The following is a 21,574-nucleotide window of genomic DNA, read 5'->3' on the forward strand; positions in this document are numbered from 1 at the left end:
AAGCACCTCACTCCCCAGGTATAATTGTGATAATTAATTTGGATAATGTTGATGCTGACTGGAGCTTTGGATAAATGCACCTGGTAATCTCAATGTCCAAAACATGGTTCCCTGTTTAGAATGCATTTCATGCTTTGTTTTGTGGGGTTTCCATCTCAATTGATTGACTGGTTTCAAGCAATATGTGTTTTATGTCTTTTTATCCTCTAGAAGCACCCCTTGTAAGAATACAGACTACAGGCTGATAATTTTAAGCCATACTTTCCTCATCTGTAATACCAGGATAACAATACCTATTCACCCCACAGGTGTGCTGTGATAGATATGTGTAACCAAGGTCTTAGACAGCTCTTAGCACAATGTCTGGCGCATAAAACAAAAAAAAACAAAAAACAAAAAACCTTCATCAGTAAATGGGACAAGATCCTTATAAGATTAATCTATTAATTCTTAAATTCCTCTGCTATGTCCCATCTCCTCTGGCTTATCATTCTCAACCAGCCCCTTGGCAGCTTTAACTCTGTTAATTTTCGAATATTGTACAGTAATTGTGAAAGTGGCCTCATTGGTAGTTGTGAAAACCTTCATCCTTAGTAGAACACATTACGAGAAATCTGCTTAGTAATGTATTGCAATCTAAATGATATAATAGAAAGATAAAAGAAAAAAAAAAGGAGGAGGAGGAGAAGGTAGGGAAATAATTAAAATATTTACCAGCCTTGGAAATAGTTGCAGGGTTCTTGGACCTGTTTTTGAATATAAAGGCTTTTCTTTCTTTCTCCTGTGCCAAAATGAAACTCAGCTTTCTCCACACAATAGCCGACCCCATCTTCCAACTTGATGGGATTACTTTTCATTTTAGCATATCAAGTTGTTTTAAATACCCACAACCTCCTAACACAAATACCCTGTGGAATCATTTTGCACAGGCTGGAAGATTAAAGGCAACATTCCTTTGCTTTTTTGAAGAATGTCAACTTATCTCACGTTCCTCTCACCGCAAAACTGAAATTTGCTGCCTAAAGGTGTAAGTGGATTTCCCTGATCCCAGGCCAGCCAGAGCTGGCCCTCTGTCCTCCATCTTTACTCAGGCTGAATCCTCACACATGCCTCTGCTGTATTCAGAATGGAGGCGTTGAGACAAACAGAGGCCCTCCTCTTTCTCCTCAAGCCACTTGTACCCCCATCCAGGCAGAACTGGACTTGAAAGGTCTTCCTGAAGATCCAGAGCAAAGAGGGCCCCTTTGTAATACAGGTGTCCTTTTCTGGCCACCTTAGGCCCTCATGGAATTCTTCCATTACCTCAGGCTGCTTTGAAGCTAAGATAGGACTTTCCAAAATAACATCTTTCCTCATGTGGCCTTTACGAAAGCCTCCGTCCCTCAGCCACTGCAGATCCATTCTTAACAGGTTTCCCAGGCAACCATACCTAAGCAACAAGTGAAAACCCTGTGCTTGTATGAGTGCGATAATGAATACCTATATATGCATGTTTGCAGTATGGGGACCCTGTCTATGCTGCTCACAGAGAGGAATTTTCCACAGCACTTACACAGCACCAAACATTGACAGAGGTCTTTTCCATATAAGGTATCGGTTCTGATCCACATGAAGCATGGTACTTCTTGTCAATGTTGAATGGTAAAAGGTAGTACTCAATTTGCATGAAACAGGAGGCCCAACTGGGATCCCAAATATGCAGAACAGCATTATGCATACATGATCCAAAAGGCTTCTGCTTCAGTAATTCATAATTTATTGTTTATGCTTCTAGCAATGTTCCGTTGATAAAAAGCCATTTATGTTTCATTTTGTCGTCTAAACTGTAATTAAGGATGATGTGCAAGCTCAGAAAAATAGATAACAGATCTCTACTTCCACTTTCCAAGTTGCATATGATTGTAGAGTTGGGTTCAGAAAACTAGATTTTCTTTTCTTAAGTAGTTTTAATAAAATTCTTGTTATTTTGTATAGTCTCCATATCCTTTTGGTTTGTTTTTTAAATCATAATACAAGAGTACTTTCAGAAGTTGAGAATTTCCTCTGCATATACTGAAAATCCTAAAGGTATTGCTCTACTCAGAGATAGCACTGCTCTGTATCTGTTCTTTAGTGTATATTGTGGGAGACAATTGAATTCTGAGATTACTGACTACCAGGGATATAATTTAGATACACGGCATAGACTCATATGTGTGGTTGTCCACATGATATTCAAAGTTATAAATTGATTAAGAGTGTCATAGTTTGCTAAATCATATCTGACCTGGATAGAGCATTCTAATTCAGAAAAAAATAATTTTAATGTTTATGTACTTTATTTATTTTGAGAGACGGCATAAGCTGGGGAGGGGCAGAGACGGGGGGGGGGGGAGAGAGAGAGAATCCCAGGCTCGTACCCACAAACTGTGAGATCATGACCTGAGCCGAAATCAAGAGTCAGACATTTAACCTGCTAAACCACCCAGGCATCCCTCTAATTCTAAAAATTTTTGAAAGAGAAAAACCAAGAGATAAATTGTACATGCTTAGTTATCTTAAAGCTATTGTAGTTACCTTAAAGATCCCTTAGGACAAATAATCTTTTTATTGAGAATTTGCTTTCTGAAACTTTTACTTCAAAAGAAAAAATAGAAAATAAGGAAATCAATCGAACATCAAGAGGAGTAGAGAGAATTACTCAGAGAAATGTTTTTTATTTATCAAATCTTGTTTGGACCACTTTCTTGTTTGTGCCATTAAAAAATAATGCTATTTACTGATTTAGAATCTGTTTACAAGCATAAACATAGGTCTTGGGATTTCGTGGGTGCCAAATAAACATGACTGTCCTTTTGGTAAGCACAAGCAAATATTAAAATTGAATGTGGAAACAAAATGAGCTGTCAGTCGATGCAAATTCTCCTTTTCTAAAAAAGTATTAAATGTAGCTGACAATCATTTTATCCCCCTTCAGCATAGAAGTATGAATTAATTTTGAGCACTTTATAGATACAACATTAGGTATACGTGACATTCTATCTAGGGATGTGACCTGAATAACACATATCATGTGCTTTGCATCCCTTGGTTTATTAAAGTGGATACAGAAAGCAGAGAAAAAATTTGGAAACAGTAAAGGGGGCACTCATGTAAACATTTTTAAAGTTGACTTGGGGTGAAGTAGAATGAATAGTAAAAGAGAGACCCTGTGGAATATATAAAGCACGAGCTTCATAGTTAAGAGTATTTAGCTTGGAATCCTAGCTTTTTTGATTATGATCTGTGAGAACTTCCACAAACAGATGAATAATCTCGAACCTTTATCTATAAAATGGAAATAATTATTACCCATATGTTGTTTTGAATAAGAAAATATTGATTTAATAGTTAAAAATGTGCGAAGTTCAGTGTCTGATAAATTGAAGGTATTCACTCAATAAATATTAATTTCCTTTCCTTATTTCCCTTCTTTTTCTACAATTGTATGAGCCTCCTGAATCTCTCAGCCCACTGCAACAAACCCGCACCCACACCCAATGGAACAAACAAAAATATGAATAAGGAAACTAAAATAAGGCATTTGGATGGTAACTAATGATAAGCTATTTAACTGCCCCTTATTTGAGTGGCCAGTGATTGACCATGTCTGTAAACATCGGCCATAAGTAAAGGAAAGGGAGAGGAGAAATGGTAAAGACGAATTTTGGGGTAACTGAAATTTTTCTTTGAATACAATCCTCATTACCATAACATAATAGATAAAAAAAAAAGAGTACTTACAAATTGTAGGTGTCCATAGAGCTGAGTTTTCTCTCTCTAGATCCAACTGCATACAACTCTGTATACTGGCAAATGGAACATTTGAGAGTTGATAGAATGATAGATTGTTTTATCTTGGAGCACCTTAGTAAAAAAGAAAAAGAAAAAGAAAAAAGAAAAGAAAATACAGATTAGGAAGATCTTAAATGTTCAATATGGAATGTCAAATATATTTTAAAAACTCAGTGATAGTGTACATTTAAAAAAGGCAATGATGAAGAATGTCTCTCTCCCCAATTTTATTATCCACCACTCTCTCCCTTCTACCTTGTTCTTATCCTCTATATTCCTTATGCATCCTTGAACATGCAAAACCAATGATGCTTTTTAAATGCACTCTCCCTTCCCTTTATCTGGAATACACATCTACTGCTCCCTCCATTTTCTATCTAGCTAATTTCCAATCATTCATAAGAATTCAGGTTACCCCCATCTGTGAGCAGAACAAGGGAATGTTTAACAGTTGCTGTAAGTTTTTATTTTTTCCTTTGCTTTTCTCTGCAGGACAGTGTGGTAACTGCTAGGGCGGGCACATGAGTCAAAGAATGTCTCCCCCATTATCCTCTGAGGTTATTAAAAAGAGAGTATATCTTTATTCACTCATTCATTCAATACCTATTTATTTAGTGTCTACCATGTGCTAGGCACTGCCTTGGAATTGAAAACAAACCAGGGAATTAAATAGGCATTGTTTTGGTCCTCCTGTACAGTGTATTTTTGTTCTCACAACTCAATCTTATACTAATTTGAATTCACAGAAAGGAAGGCTATAATCTAACATGGATTTTTGTCATATAGTGGAGAAATTCACAGGCTAGGCTGCAAAATACTATGATTTGGAAAGGAAAGATCACACATTCTAACTTCTATACTGTCATAAACAAAGGTCCCTCTTAGACCTCACCCAACTTGTAAAACTGGACCTACATAAAAAAGAGTTTTCATCTTTACAAAACATTGTGATGATCAAGGTGGTGATATACATCCATAGTCATGGATAGTGAATTCTCCCTGTGAGTTTCAGATTTGTGCCCTCACTATGTCTGCACTCAGACAAGTTGAACCACATTACTCAATGTGCTTCTGACTACAGTCAGATCATGTTGGGGAGTTCTTTTCAAATTTAAGGTGATCCCTAGGCATCACTGTAATTTATGCGGCAGCACTGCCACTGAATGGGGGCTGATGATTCCATTTTTGCATGTTTATTAGAATCCATTATAGTTTTGATCCAAGCTTCATTAGATATAGTTTATGTCTTTTCCAGTTCCTATGCATTGTTGGTTCAAATACCTGTCAGTGACCAGGTTTTAGCTAAATTTCAGTGTTTAATGTTTACTGAGGTCTTCTGGCAACTACAGGATGGTATTGTGCTGATTTTTGGAGATGGCATTGGGTTCATTTTTCTGTGTGTTCCCTAAAGAGCCACCAGAATGAATGTACTGATGCACTTCATAGAGAAATATAGTAATTGTTGTTCTTGGACCTTTATGGGTCACCCATTGCCTTTCCTTTCAGCCTAGTAGATAGCTTACTCGAATTTTCTCCGTCTATTGTTTGAGTAGATCATTCTCAGCCTTTTGATGGCTGTTTATGTTAGGGCAGTCTGAGAAAAAAGCGATATTGTCCCTGGTATGCTGAGCACAATCTTCTTTCTCTGAGTTTCATGCTTTCACTTGGCTAGACTGTCATTTCTCATTCCATCAAGGTCACACTGTGATGTACTTTTCCGGGGACTTCAGTTTTTTCTCCTACAAAATGAATGGGTTAGTGCTGAGGAGCTAAGAATTCACCTACCCTAATATACTGAGAGTGCAAACATGTGCTATTTGGAGAAATATCACAGACTTGGAAATCAGACAAATTCCGCATCCACCAATTAATGAAGATGTGACTTTGGATAGAGCTTTTAACTTTCTGTAACAGACTGTGTTTGATAATGTTAAAATCAAATTGCTGTGATGAACAAATGAAAGGATATATGATAAGTGCCAAGGGCAGTACCTAGAACTTATGTGATGTTCTGTGTACTTTGTCTTCTTCATTAACCTTCAAAAGAAATAATGCACATGCAACTCATCTTTATGCCAGAAATTATTATACCAAATCTCATTCATACTAAAATACTAGATAGTATTATTAAAAGATACGCCTCTGCAATATTACAGGTTCTCTTTCTCAGCATGTTAGGGCAGAATTCTGGACATATTAAAGAATGAAACCATTCCCATATATCAAAAGAACTCAATAAACATATGACACATGCTTCTAATAGCTCAGAATTTGGTAGTCTTGCTTATCTTCTAAGGGTGGAGAAAGAAAATATAAGAGTTCTATGAAGACATTTAATGACTGGATTGGTGTTGATTTATCAGGAAGGTCTCTCAAAAAAGTAGAGCTTAAATAAAGTTTTGCAGAAATGAATATACTGTTATGTGCAGAGGGTGCTAATCACAGTTAAGGGAGAATGGTCAGATATACAAGGAATTTACTTTAAGGAACAATAAGGAAAGGCCAAAAATGTGTTTAAAGATAGATGCAATGAAACATTTTGTGGAGATCCATGAACTCTATTCTCAGAAGACTTTGCATGGTTCACAAAAGGACATTAATGGTGTGGCTCTTAGTATTTTAAGTATGTCTGCATAGATTCTTGATGTGTTTCATAGAATAACAGATGTGTCCTACACATTTGGGAGGTTTTAAGACAGACAGACACACACGCACATGCACACACATGCAGACACACACACACACACGTTTCTAGTGGGGCTGGGAAATGAATTGATATAAACACACACGATATATACCAGTAATATATACATGAAAAAGGTCCCTCAGTGCATATTTTCGTATCTTAGAAATAAAAAAAATAATACCTTGGCTCATGTTCTGAAACATGAAGTTGACATCAGTTGATAAGAAACTTCCCTTTCTTCTAAATGTCATTGGGCAAATGTTCAACAAAGAAGGTTTTAGAGTGGTTAGGAGAAAATTATCTACAATTATTTTTTCCCAAAGTAAAATGGATAAAATGTACACAAGTTCACATTTTGATTGTGTAGGGAGAAACAAGAAGAAAATCTATGCCCCTATATTAATTCTGGTATAGCCTTTCTGTCTTTCTAAAATATGTATGTATTCCAAGGCTGATGCTTAATTTTACAAGAAGTTATTTTTGAGAAACAATCTAACATTGCCTAGAAATATGATTGCTTATAAAATATATTTAATTGGGAAACATAAAAAAAGATCATACACATTACATTATAATTCTACACATTAGATGCTTACATCTCTGGTGAGAATTTTATTTAAAAGTCCTGCAGTTATTGTAAGATAAATCTGTACTCTATTACTCTGCATGGGTTATATATCAAATTGCAAGAAAAAAACAATGGTAAAGTTTTTTGAGTTTTTTGAGTTGTTTCATATCATTTACATGATATATGTATCTATCCATCGATCTCTAAACGTACACATTCAGGTTGAGCATTATCATTGCCATTTTACAGATGGGAAACTGAAGCTCAGCTATGTTAATTGAATAGGCACAGAATGAGGCTACCAAGCTGGGAAATCTGCAGTCTTACAAGGAGCACTTACTGCCTCTCAAAGCCTTGCACTTTTACTCCTAGAACATTTGCTCAGCAAAACTGCTGATATTTTATTTATAGTTTTCAAACACTTGTGATTCTTTTTCTCAAAATATAGAAGGCTAGAAACTATCAGCTAAGATTTAGAGAAGACCATCACAATATTAGTTGGGTAAAACTTGGCAACTCTAATCTGATGCCTTAAAAACTTTAATATCACCAAATATACAATATTGTTAAAGAGATACACCATTAATTTATGTCCAATTAAGAAAAATAGCATTCCATTAAAAAGCTGACAATACAACATGCCCTTAACTAAAAGACATATCCTTATTTCATAGGTATTAAAACATATATATGTATATATGTGTGTGTATATGTATATATATATATGTATATGTATGTCATATACACACATATATGTTAGAATCAATAAAATACAGTATTTCAAATAACAAGTCTGAAGGAGAACTGGAGGGAAAAAAACCAAGAACTTAGGTATAAAAATAGTGCTGGGTGCAACGTTTAGGTAATCTAGATCAACATTCCACTGAAATTAGAGTATAGACAAACTGTGAGGGCTATTTTAAAGAAGCACATTTGTAAAGGCAGTCTTTGTTTTTATTATATCACTCACTTGCTTAATCCCTTCATAGAATGCCTCTCAAAATAAGCCAAGGGCCATTAAAGGAATTGCGTATTCATTTCTCTCAAAAGCACAATTTCCAAGGTTGGAATTGCAGTGTGAGAATTTAATATCCAAGTCTTGGCTATGCAAGCTGTTCCTGGAAATGCATTATTGGGGTACGTGCTGGGTCTTGTTTATAAATATAGAACATGGAGCTTTTGCATCATAAATTTCTCTTATCAGGGCCCTTCCTCTTTAGAAAGGTGATGGTAACATAAAAGTGTCAGAGAACAGAAAAGTGGCAAGAGTTTTTATATCATAATTCAACGGGACCAAATAGCAAAATTGGTGGGACCTTAACGAAAAAAGAAGGAAGCAGACATCAGGTGAGGATGGGCTTTAAGGGATTAAGCTAGCTATGTAAAACCTACCCTGAAATGCATTCTAGACCTCAATATGCTAACTGCAAAGAGGAATAGGGATAGTGAAATTAGTAAGGCTGGTATAGCAGCAGGAATTTCAAAAAAAGTTAAAAGAAAAAAAAGAAAAAAAAATCTCACTGCTAGGGACAGAGATGTTCCTATCCAGGACTCTCCTTAAGAGTAGTAGCCAGGGAAGGTGCTTATTAGATGACCTACATATGGCTCTGTCAAAGGGCAACAATGACAACAAAGTAAGATTCAGGGAAGTTATCAGTATTTTTAGGAGATCTAGTGAAACAGGAAACCAAGGCCAAGAACAGATAAAGTTCATTATGTGTTAAGTAATCCCTGGATCCCTGCAAACTCCACTCTTTAAGGTCCATGAATGCTGGGCTCACAGAAGCCCATTCACATTGCAGGGGATCTGAGCCTCCTGTACAACATGCATCAGTTTGTTCTCCTAGAGGACAGAGAGGGGGAACAAAGTTACAATGTGAAGAAAATTATGGGGGAGGAGGAAGCATGGGCTCTCACAAATGTGATTCTGTTATGCTTGATCCCACACGATTCTTGTCCTCCTCCAGCTACTAAAATATAATATATATAAAACATAAAATATATAAAATACAAAATATTCTTAGAGGTAACAGTGATGAAAGTGAGCAATGACAAAGACAATCACACACAGTGGGAAGCCAACTCCCACAGGTTGAGTACAGACTAGGCTCCATCACTTGCGAGCTGATCTTTGATGAGCTATTGCATTTCTCAGCCTGAATCTTCTCTTAAAATGGATACATCCAGGCATTACTTACAGCATTGTGAGGAGTTTTTTTTTTTTTTTAACGTTTATTTATTTTTGAGACAGAGAGAGACAGAGCATGAAGGGGGGAGGGGCAGAGAGAGAAGGAGACACAGAATCGGAAGCAGGCTCCAGGCTCTGAGCCATCAGCCCAGAGCCTGACGTGGGGCTCGAACTCACGGACCACAAGATCGTGACCTGAGCTGAAGTCGGACGCTTAACCGACTGCGCCACCCAGGAGTTTTTAAAGATTATGCAAACTTAGAGTACAATACATGGGATCAAAGGGAGGATCAATAAATGGCGGCTGTGGTTAAAGAACATAAGAGGCTGGTGAATGAAAGTATTCATTTAAGGTACCTTCACACAAAAGAGTTCATGAAAAGCTTACCTGTCAAGTCTTAGACAGAAAAAACTAGGTGGAGAGAGTACATGTACTTATTAAGACTTATTTGCTTGCAGACAACCCCACTCAAACTACCCTCGCTATAAAGGTAAATTGGCCCAAATAACAGAAAGTCTAGAGTTTATATGGCTTCTCTAATGATGAGACCCAGGTGCCCCAAAGCCTGTCTTTCCCTACAACTTCCTCTACTTTCTTTCTGTGTGTTATCTTGCCTTCCCTGCACAGTCTCTTTAAAGAGAAGGAAACAAAACTTGCTGAAGGATCAGGGCTATACATATCTCACAGCCTGGTATTTCTGGAGGAGAGATCCTCTTTTTCCTGGGTTCCCTATCTATCAACTCCTGGTTAAAACATCCGTGTATGGCCTAAGAGATGCTCATGTGACTGAACTGAGCCATTCTCTGTATTCATGGACATGAAATATCCTCAGGGCTGTTGTGAACAGTTTTGTAAGCTGTTCCCTGTCCAACGCCCTTGGCCCTGGGGTAAGCAGCAATTGAAAACCAGCCCATTTTCCCCATGAGAAATTATGACCCCAGGGAGTCTTCTTTCTCTATTCGCAGAAAGGCCTGATTTCATTTCAAGCCCTTAAACCCTTTAAGGTTGTAGCTGCCCAAAGGTGAATCCATCCCTTAATTCACACAAATTCAACCTTACACTGGCAGCAGCCTGAGATCTCTGATGGGTCAGCCTGGGTAAGTCCCCACTTTCATGGAGGCAAGCCACTTGATTGACAGCTTTGTCACACTCCAAAGAAATACTGGAAGGTCAGTTTTAAAAAAAGAGATAGGTTGGAAGAATAAAGAGTACAGATGGGATAAGAAGGTACAAGTCATAAATAGGCCAGTAGCATCAATGCTGTGAATGACCTCAGCAGAGGGATTCCTTCACTTCCCTTGGGAAGCTTCTTGGTAGAGCATGACTCTCCCTGTTCAGAAAGTTATGAATTGCAGCTATCTCTTATGTGACTTACATTGCGTTACATTGCAATATGTCATTGTGAGATGTGACATAATATAATGTAAGTGACAGGCAGCTAAAATTTTACAGCAAGAAAACTTTTTTTTATACCCAGGATCTGCTATCAAATTTGATAGCAGCTATCAATCCATTTTTTTTTCTGCAGATAGATCAAAAATTTGATGTTCATGAAAAGCAGGTCATTTTGAAACATTCACAAACACTTCAGTGCCTGCACAACTCAGTTACCATAAATCAGTTAAAAAAAATCCTAAAAGCTGCATTAGTCTTGACTCAAGTTCTGTTTTTGCCTTCCATGACTAGTGCAGATATTGTTTTAGATTTCTTTGGGATATCACTAAGAAGTTTAGTGAGTTTAGTTTTCTTTGGGATATCACTAAGAAGTGACGATCTAATAAATTATTTTAGTGCCCACATCAGACCACGTGTTTCACAACTGAGGGTGGCTTTGCAGTCCAGGAGACATTTGGCAGTGCCTGGAGCCGTCACAACTAGGGAAGTGGTGGGAGATTACTGGCATCTAGTGGGTAAAGGTCAGACATGTTGCTAAACATCCTATGATACATAGAGCAGTTTCCATAAGATCATTCCATCCAATGTTTGGCAATTCCTCTGATCCCAGAGGTCACTGTGTAAGAAAATTGGCCTAAATATGGTCATGACCTAGTCCAAAGATGGCCGAAGAGTAATTCTGATGACTCTAGAACTAGTTTTTTCCGATGGCCCCATCCTCAAGACAGGCCATGGTAATGCATTAATTAAATATTCAGCTAAACCTTTTGGGCCTAAGGGGCACTTAAGAGAATCTCCTTGCACATCAAAATTGACTGAAAACCTCATCTAGTAACAGCCTCACAGAAGGTTCTACAGGGAGAGGAAAGCCAGATTTTTGAGGTCTAATCCTACCTCTATCCGAAGTCTGTCTTTGGGGGTCTTTGTAAAATAGTTTCCACTTTGGGCCCCAGGGGTCTCCCTTACACTATAGACATTTGCATGAAACTGAAGTCCTTGACTTTGTTACTGTTGTTGTTTTAATGGAGGAATCCTTTTGTTAAGTTATATTTTTCAATATACCCTAATTATGTAGAACACACAGATATGAAGATTCTATGACTGAAACATAGGTGAGGGACAGGACCAGATAGCCTGTCCATTCCCTATCGCCCTCTCTTCTAATATGACAGAACCCAAGATATAATTTGAAAACCAATGATGCAAGGAGAGTCCTTCTAGGAGTAAATTCATTTGGTATTATGAGTCATGTCAGGAAAAGACCCTGGAGAGTCAATTGTGCCCATGTTAATACTCAACTATAGAGTGTGGATAGCTTCACCAACCTTCCCCTGTGCTTTCTTTCTGAGAACAAAGCAGACAATAATCCACTGCCAGTGTTTATGTGAACCTGACAAAGAACTCTAACTTTGTAGGATTTCTATCTGCCAAGATGCAGAATGACACCAGCAAAAAAAACATAGGTTTTAGATTATGACAGCTCCAAATAGGAATCCCTGCTCTGCCATTCACTAACTCTGTGTGTCTGGGTCCTTTATTTAAGGTCTGTTCGCGTCTGTTGCTTTATTTGTTAGGTTGGGTTAATAATGCCTATCATAGAAGTGATTTTAAGGATTAAATGTGATAATGATATAAAGCATTTACACAGAATGTGATGCATAATAATAGCTATCATTTATCGACTGCTTCGTAGTATAATTGTAAGAATTAGAGATAATGTGTGTAAAGTGCCTGACATGTAGAAGATGCCCCATATATAATAGCTGCTGTTATTATTCAGCTCGAATGCACAACCAGGAAAGTCCCAGAAACATTTATAAAATGGAGATAGTTTAATGTCACTTCCTTGAATCATACCTCATTTACTTTTTCCCCTTCTTTATGGCAGAGAATCTCTAGGCTGCCCCTGGGATTTCAGTGTTCAACTTTGACACTCAACAAAGTTACCTTACACATAACTCGTATCAACAACAATATATGAGTGTCTACCATTGCTTTTTGGAGTATATCTCCATTTTGCAGATGAAGAGGCAGAAACAGGGGGCTGTGAAGTGCCTTAGCCAAGGTCAATTAAACAGGTGAAAAGTAGTGAAACCAAGATTCAGGTGAAGGCAGTCTGCTCCAGAACTCTGTGTAAATCGTATAGCTTAGTGTTGCCAAATCAAGTCTCTCTTAATAATGATACCCTGTGAGGCATAAAAACAATCGCCCTTTAATTTCATCCCAATTCTGTGAATCAGCAAGTTTGCTGCTATGCTTGTCTTCCTGGTTCTTCTGGTCAGAGCTAGGCTGAGCTATTCTCTCACCTTGGTTCACACAGCTGCCTGAGGCTTTGTATAAGACAACTGGGAACCCATTCCACATGGTTTCTTCTCCTCTAGAAGGTTAATTTGGACTCTGGGGGTAGATAGTTTCCCAGACTGAGAACAGATTCTTCAGGATCTCTTAATCCCTAGGCTCAGAACTTGCACAATGTCACATTCACCAAATGCTTTTAGTCAAAGCAAATCACAAGGCAACCCACATTTGGGGCTGGGAAGAGAGACTCCACTCCATGAAAAAGAAATATATATTCTGTGGCCATTTTCTGTAGTCTACAATATGTACCTTCTATCCATAAATCCTTCATATTCTTCTCACATTTGATACATGTTCACCCCTATCCCAGGATTCCCTAAAATCTCTTAACAATTTTAGAATCAGTTTGTCATGATCTGTAACAGATATGAGTGCAGATGACATTTTGAGTTTCAGCTTCTCTCAGTCAGGAGACTATGAATTGAAAAGGCACATTATCTGTAGCCCATATACCTAACGAATAGAGTTAAGCTCAAAATAATTGGACTAGAGATTGACATTTTAATAGAGGATGAATGTTAGATGTATCGAAGGCACTAGTCCATAGCTATTGTACAATCCACCTGGTGACTTGTTGCCATCCTCTTACTCTAAAGGTAGGGAATAAGCCAGGTTCTGCTTCTGGGCATGGCTCCCAGGTCATTGTTTACTGCTCTTGCCTGTGCCCTCTAGATTCTTAGGTCATCCCTGAGAAGTATTTCATTTTCTACAAGAAACACTTCATGTTTTCAGCTGAAAGTCTTTCTTATCTGCTAGGTGTCTGAGGCTTCTTTTTGAATTACCACTGTTTTAGTTCATGCTGAAGATGATTTAAGTTGTAAAATTCTCTTCTAATACTTTATAGGTTTCCTATAAGTTTAATCAGTAGCCTCCACTAAGAAGATAATAGTATCCTTTCTGATTTTCTAGAATTTGCTAACCGTTTCCTGACCTCTTTCCACACCTCTGCACCTACCTTGTCCCAAAGCTGTTGCTACATGTTTTAATTTTTTTTTTACAACAACCCCTTTATAAGGTACCTGTTTCTTTATCAGTTTGCTTTTCTCTGTAACAAACTAACTCAAAAATTAGCAGCTTAGGGGCGCCTGGGTGGCTCAGTAGGTTGAGAGTGCAACTACTGATTTTGTCTCTGGTTATGATCTCTTGGTTCTTGAGATAGAGCCCCATGTCAGCACAGAGCCTGCTTGGGATTCTCTCTCCCTCTCTCTCCCTCTCTCTCTGATCCCCCCCTCTCTCTCTCTCAAAATAAACAAACAAACATTAAAAAAAAACTTAGCTGCTTAAACAATAAACTTTTAAAGTTTCTTATGACTCCTTCTATCACCTGGATGATTCTTCTTACTTAAGCTAATTCAGCTGGGACTCAGTCTAACTTGGCTTCACAACATACTAGATGATTGGCTTAATATTAGGCGGGCTAGGGATGATTTAACATTGTGTGTCGCATCATCCAGAAGGCCAGTCCACACTTGTTCACATGGTATTGGTTATAGGATACTAAAGCATAGGAAAATATATCAAATACCAAATACTAAGCCGCATTTCCTGTTGCCCCTTGGCCAAAATAAGACACATGATTAATTCCAGAGTAAGTCTGGGAGGGGAATATCCAGAGGCATAATTATGGAAAGAAGACTTATTGCAGACATTTTTGCAAAATAAAAAAAAAAAAATCTATGACCAACCTACTCATTATTCAGCACCCATTTCCTCCAGAGAGAAACAGATAAAATTATTCTATAGAGCAATACAAGTGCACCATTTATTCTATTTTCTGGGGGAAGGTGGAAGGGCTTCTAACAACTTTTTGTTATAATTGTTTACTCTGCGACTATGGCCAAAATCTCAGGGAAGCAGGACCTATTCTCCTTCAGTCAACAAAGAACAGTTGTTCCTCTTCTTAGCAGCATTAGGACACAACCCAACACAGGTGTGCACATGCGTACACACACACACACACACACACACACACACACACACACACACACCCACAACCACCTGGGAGAATTCCAGCATAGCCAACAAGGTATATGCATACTCTTCCCTTACTCTCTGAAAGGGAAACTGCAGAAGAGCAGTAAAACAGTATATATGTTTTTTATTCAGAGAGGTCTGGAGGAAGGAATCCATCAAACCTCACTAATAATGCATAGCAGGATTGAGTGACTAAGAAAAATATCTAATGGTTAGGTTTACAGGCAACTTCAGACACTTAGATAAAAATCTCTGATGGGGAGGCTTTTCATAGAGTTGGCTATCACATTTACCTTTGGACACTGAAATTCAAATGAACAGACTGACATTCATAAAATCATTGCCTTTTCCCTCTAGATAGGGTAAACTTTCACCACTGCTTTCCTGGTTAATTCCAGGTTTAAGCCTGCTAGCATTTCTAGCTAAGCAGTTCTAGCATGCTAGCTGTTAATAATGGCCTCTTTTGTTTCCAAAGCATTTGGATGATAAATTATATGGCCACCTAACCTCTGAACTACATTTTTATCCGTATGACAAAAAAATCACTGATGTTACTACATATAATAATTTCCAAGTGGATAACAATGTACTTCCCCTGAACACCACTGAATCATCCGCTGCATAGCAAAAATATTCAGTGATTGTACTGTCTGGCAAGGTAGTCAAGAAGGTGGTCAAGGTGGTTAGAAGTGTTGATTGATGGTTAATTGGATATAAGCTGTGCATGTTTACTCTTATTCAGTATGTTTTCAAAGAGTATTATGACCAAATACTACAGAAGCAATCTTTCATACATTTTCCTTTTATTCATCCATTCATGCACATTTAACAAATGTTGACTGAGTTCCTAAAACTTACCATGAACAGGTACTGTGACGAATATAGAAAATACAGAGATCAATGTCATGATCCATATCCTCAACAATGCTATTGGAGTTCTTACTCTGTCCTAGTCATTGGTTTGCTTGTCTTAAGTCTGGAGTTTTCAGAGGGCACAACAAGATTACAGATGAGGGGATCTAAATAGATGAGGTAAGAAAAGCAGGCAATATGGATTTCTAGAAGAAGAAGACACCTGAGCTAAGTCTTAGAAGTACCAGATGGAGAAAATAAAGACTTGGTGGTGCTTCCATCCAAAGGAAGAAAACTGGGAAAGAAAAGATTACATAGAAGTATGTGCCAACCACAGTGCCTGTAATGTAAATAGATAAGTTGCATTCAGCAATGGCCCAGGCATACCACAAATAAAAGAGGGCTTTTGCCTTACTAAAGGTCTCAAGATTAGAAAACCAATGATCCAGGCAATGAGAGGAATAGGCACAGAGAACTTGAACACAGAAAAGAAGTCCTGATGCTCAATTCTGAAAGAGGTAAATCTGGGCTGATTCTTCAAGGAAAATGTACTTATCAAAGGTGTATGACTTACCAAGGTAAATGAAAGTGGGGGTCATCCAAGACAAAGGGAACAGCTTGGCTAGACAGGGGAGATTACAGGGGAACTATAATCTCACTGGCACTACTAGACTATATACTGAGGGGCACGCAGGCATTAGTAACTAAAAATGAGGCTACAAGGAGACCAGAGATATTTTGAGGAATTACAAGGTGGAGGTGGTAAAATAAGAAAAAAATGGAGGCAATCCTTATAATGACTTTGTGTACTACAATGAGCCTTGAAGGAGTCACTCACTTATAATAAACCAGCCCTACTGAGGAAAGAAAATTCCAGAGGATCCAAATATGAATTATACTGATATATTCATTCTACTTCTTCATTTTCTTAGATTGAACAGTGTTCTTAGAATAAACATATGGTGCTGTTAATGGACATGTTACTTGGTACAGGAGAAAAATAAACCAAATAAAAAGACCAAAAGTTGAGAGATTTATTTCAAATGTTTAATCAATAGCAACTCGAAAGGTATGTGTGCTTATCGAAAGAGCATAAATATTTTACAATTCCCATTCCTGCAAACACTGATCAAACTCTGTAGATCATATCATGCATATTGATGAGAATTGTATTGTTCCAAACCTCATTTTGTTCACGTGAAATACCTGCAAACACTGATCAAACTCTGTAGATCATATCATGCATATTGATGAGAATTGTATTGTTCCAAACCTCATTTTGTTCACGTGAAATAGGAGAGCTTATATAGATGAGAAAGACCATTTTAGAATCATCTATGTGTGAGAAAACTCACTTAGCAAGGGGGTTTATAACTTGCCACCACTGTGCCAAACTGCTCCAAGGTTTCAGAAAGCCAATAATGGCAGAATTGCAACAAAGATCAATAAAGAATCCAACATTTTAGACAAGAGGGAGAAACGTGATTAACCTTCAGAATCTATCTTTATACCTTCTCTCAACAATGCTCCCAAGAGTTAGATTGCTACTTCAGAGACCCTCTTGACCCAGGAAACTTGATCATCCTTAAAATATGGATACTGAGCTGCCAAAATGCCAGTGTAAATCCCCCATGGCCCATTATTCAGCATATGTCCAACATACTTCCTTGCTCCTATACATCCTGAAAAATGTCAGCTTTAGTGAAATGGTCCTGAGAATATAGTCCTAGTTTAAACACAGCTTAACATTGGATAACTAAGAAAGTTAAAATTCCTAGACACTGATTCAGATGGCAGTCTATATTAGTGGTTTTTAGGGCATGGTTAGATTGTTGTATCTCAACTATAACATATATTAGTGGAGTGAACTTGGGCAAATTAGTTAAACTCTCTTACAACCCCATCTTTATCCAAAAAAAAAATAAATAAAAATAAAACACATTAGTAAAACTATCTTCATAGAACTTTGTCATTAATGTTTATAAAATTCTTCACGGGCACCTTGGTGGCTCCGTCTGTTAAGCATCCGGCTTCAGCTTAGGTTGTGAACTCACAGTTCGGGGGTTCAGGCCCGTGTCAGGCTCTGTTCTGACAGCTCAGAGTCTGGAGCCTGCTTAGGATTCTGTATCTCCCTCTCTCTCTGCCCCTCTCCAGCTGGCACTCTGTCTCTGTCTCCCTCTCAAAAATAAACAAACATTTAAAAAAATAAAAATAAATGAATAAATAAATAAAAATCTTCAGAAGGACTCAATAAACATTTTTTCTGTCTCAAATTTCTGGCTATTACCATCATCATAGAAGCAAAAATAAAATCTGTAATCATAATAAACACTAGTAAGTATTGCTTCCTGTCTTACAAAGGAGTGGCTTGAGTTCCCTTACAAAGATCCTTGAGGAGATATTATTAACCTCATTTTAAAGCTGTAGAATCTAAGGCTCACTGAGGTTGAGATTAAGTGATTCCCTTAAGTCACAAAGCAAATAAGTGGTAATACCATGGAGAAAGTACGATTCCATGTCAGTGTGCTGGGCGTAGGGGGTATTTCCAGGGAGGAAGTGGGGCTTGACTAACATTAATGTGTACCTCTTACCAGCCAGGAACTTTATATATCTTATCTACTTTTACCTTTACAACCGTCCTAAAAAGGAGTTGTTACTTGCTCTACCTTATATTTACAAAAACTTGAGGGTAAAGAGACTTTTCCAAGATCACAGAAGACCTAAAATTCAATCATCATTCACTTTGATTCTAAAGCCCTGAGCAGTTCATTGAGAAATGGTGTTTTGGTTAACAGCGACAATGCTAGTTTCTTAAACTGTCAAATGAAGAGGGGGACCATACCTTCGCATTTTGGAGCAATCTGCCAGCCCATGTGTCAACAAAGCTCCCTCTGCCCTATCCCCCTCTTATGTTTTTTGCCCCTGGGATGCTATACGTTAGACTGTTAGATACTGAAGACATCAAAGTGGGTGGCATGGGGGAGATGAGGTAGGCAATACTCGGACTTAAAAGTAACTTAAGATAACAGAAGGTAATGCTTCGATCCACTCAGACCCCACAAACCTACTGCAGGGGCTTTGATGGAAAAATTTTTTTCTTTTTCTTTTTTTTTAATGTTTATTTATTTTTGAGAGACATTGAGAGAGAACACAAGCCAGGTAGGGACAAAGAGAGGGAGACACAGAACTTGAAGCAGTCTCCAGGCTCTGTGAGCTGTCCGCACAGAGCTCGACGCAGGGCTTGAACTCACAAACTGCAAGAGCCAAAGTTGGACGTTTAACTGACTAAGCCACCCAGGCACCCCTGAAAAATTGATTCTAAGTATAGAATGGGTTTGGGACATCTTAGGCTTATGAAAATTTCACTTTCAAGATGATAAGAACCATTGGAAATGATGCTAAGGGTGGCCCATCCACTAAAGGCAAAAAGAAGTAAAATGCTCTCTTTAAATGGGTTTCATTTTCTCTGTCAATCACCTTGAGGTCCCTCAGTATGGAGTATTCCCTAGCTGGAGAGAGAGTAGAAGGGAATTCACGCTGTTCAAATCTCAATATCCCCACTGCCACCTCAATGGGATCATTCTGCAGAATCCCAAACCACAAGGGAATACTAACAGTTACTTTCAGACCTCAGGACTGCTGTGTTTGGGGTTATCCCAGACAGCTGAGTGCATTGCATTTCCCCCCACTGCTTGATGGCCCAACAACAACACGAAAAAAGAAGCACTCAAAAAAAGAGCAAAACTCTTCCTTTTTAAACTCCTTTGAAAACAAACTGCTTTGCAGGTAAGTTTGGGCCCTGCAGGAGGTTAGGGGCACAGAGAGAATTGCTACATGTCTTGAGTCCTTATAAAGCTGAGGTCGTTCAGTAGAGTTTCCAAGGGCACATATGCACTAATTACATGCTTGGCTTTCATCTGACCTGAACGAACGGGATGTAAATTAGTTGCTCTGGCAGAGAGGTTGGCATGATGGAGGTGATGCTGGCATGTGACACATGAAAGGAATAAGTAAACACAAGTAGGCAGGTCTCCTCCTTGCTTTTCCTTCCCTGTTCCAGCAGGTTAGAAGTTCCTTCTGCTAAGAGATTTCAAACTGTTTGGAACACCATTTTTGGGACAGAGAGACATGAATGTAATGCCCTCCGTACCCATTTAACAAGCTGTCAGTAGCCCCATTTGCCAAAAGGGACTGATGATTTTCCTCACTGTAACATATGGGAACTGCTTGCAATGTTGCATGATAAAAACAAATATGATATAGCCAAGTGAGATGAAGGTTAGAAAGAACCCACTAAAGTTCCTAGCTTATTGGTTATACACACTCAGTAAAAATCACTAGAATTCACTTATGCTAGGGCTGTTGTTTCTCCATTCAACAGATGAGAAAACTGACTCACATAAAGGTTAAGCAACTTACCCGAAGCGCTTGGTTGACATATGCAAAGCCAGGGTCAAACCCAAATGGTCTGGCTCCAGAATACACAAGGAAACCATTCTGTTAGTAAGTATTTTTTACACTGTAGAATTAGGATAACAACCCCTGGTGGGAAGGTCTGTGTGAGAACTAATGGGGTTGTAAGTATGAAATCATCTTGTAGGGAGTTTAAAGTGAGAGTCTCCTCTTCATGACAATCATCAAAGCCTTCATAATGTCCTCTAAATTCAGGAGAACCATGACAAAGCTAAGGGAATCCCAGCTGCTCAGTGCTACTGCCAAAGCACAGAAGAACTTTTAGGAAGTTATTTAGACTGTCTGAGCCTGAATCCTGATCTATAAAATGGGCATATGTGATGATCACAGCTTCATTTATAGTGAAGAAGGCTGGATACAATCTATATATGTACTGTGTGTATTAAATAAGGAAATGACCTTTATGAACGCTATGAAATTTGTGACTGATGTTTTTTTGGCTTTAAAATGGGATGAGGACTGAGAATTGCCAAATTTCACTCGCAATCAGGCTTCATTGCTTTTTTGTTGTGGCATGAAAGGAAGAGGGAAAGTAAGCCAGACTAAAATGAGTCCATTATAAGCCAGGTATACTATTACATGGTTCATTTAAACTACCCCAATATTTAAGGAAAGTATCAATATCATTTTAATGTGTAAGGTACTGAGGGGGAAAGATTGTAATTTGCATCCAACTATGTGGTTAGGAAGCTGAGGAGTTGCTCTGTAGGATCCTACCTAAACCCCCAGGTAACTGCCTTCTTCAAAACTGCCTTGTCACAAACATTTCATTCCCCCTTATTTCAAAAGCTATCTGGTTAAACATAGATTCCACTTTCAAACCTCAAAAGGACACATACACATATGTAGAAATGTCCTTGTAATTTCCGAGCACACTCTGCCTAACCTACAATGCATTAACGCTAGTAAATATAAAGAAACACAAAACCTCAGCCTTGTGGAGGTTTCCAGCTGCAAGACTTCCAATTAAAAATTTCTCCCTTTCTTTACTCATGTAACATTTCCAGCATAGATAACAATTTTACTGCGACATCTTTAATACCATTAATGATTTGATCTTTCTGCAAAGAGCTTAAAAGCCCATAGAAGACAGAGATAGACTCGAGGTAGGTAGGTGGAAGGTTACACAGCAGGAGTATCTAGTGATGTGAACATAATAAAGAGAGTGCCCCAGAATTAAAGGAACCAGATGAGGGGCATTTACAAAGTAACTCTTGAACACAAACCAACTGCTGATTTTTTTTTTTAAATAAGAACTTTGGAATG

The 21,574-nt window shown here is 38.1% G+C and overlaps 1 protein-coding gene across 4 annotated transcripts in view; it reads left to right on the plus strand.

Moving 5' to 3' along the window:
• The window catches only part of CDH8 (cadherin 8), a 363,670-nt gene that overhangs the window by 311,801 nt on the left and 30,295 nt on the right, over positions 1-21,574 (plus strand). The window lies entirely within an intron of this gene.

Source organism: Acinonyx jubatus, chromosome E2 (assembly GCF_027475565.1).
Source record: "Acinonyx jubatus isolate Ajub_Pintada_27869175 chromosome E2, VMU_Ajub_asm_v1.0, whole genome shotgun sequence".
NCBI lineage: Eukaryota > Metazoa > Chordata > Mammalia > Carnivora > Felidae > Acinonyx > Acinonyx jubatus.